The sequence below is a fragment of the Penaeus monodon genome, chromosome 34 (assembly GCF_015228065.2).
Source record: "Penaeus monodon isolate SGIC_2016 chromosome 34, NSTDA_Pmon_1, whole genome shotgun sequence".
In the NCBI taxonomy this organism is placed as follows: Eukaryota; Metazoa; Arthropoda; class Malacostraca; order Decapoda; family Penaeidae; genus Penaeus; species Penaeus monodon.
The window spans coordinates 31,079,316-31,079,603 of record NC_051419.1 but is presented as its reverse complement, the minus strand read 5'-3'; the positions used below and the strand labels follow the sequence as shown (position 1 = coordinate 31,079,603).

Sequence of the window (288 nt, the reverse complement as noted above, 5' to 3'; positions counted from 1 at the left end):
ACACTGGCAGCCTCCCCCACTCCAGCAAAATACTTAAATACCACCCACCCCAACCCTTCCCCCACAGACCTCCTCGCCCCGGACCCCAGGGAACAACGTTCTGCGGCGGCTGTACTGAAAACGAGAAGGTGCGAGTGAAGGTCGTGTTAGACGCTCTGGAAACCGATTACAAGGACCTGGCGTGCGAGCTTCACAACTTCAGCAAGATTCCTCTCTTCTCTGCAAATCCCTGCGCTTGAAGGTGTGTGAGTCATACGTCTTTTCGTATCATTGTGGGTATAATGGCTA

At 53.5% G+C, this 288-nt stretch overlaps 1 long non-coding RNA gene across 1 annotated transcript in view; it reads left to right on the top strand.

The window, feature by feature from the left end:
- The first annotated feature begins 84 nt into the window (after positions 1–84).
- Positions 85–288, top strand: part of LOC119594483 — a 412-nt gene continuing 208 nt past the window's right edge. The window contains exon 1 of the long non-coding RNA XR_005230628.1: positions 85–241. This is a non-coding gene — a long non-coding RNA (uncharacterized LOC119594483). The remainder of the gene's footprint in view (positions 242–288) is intronic.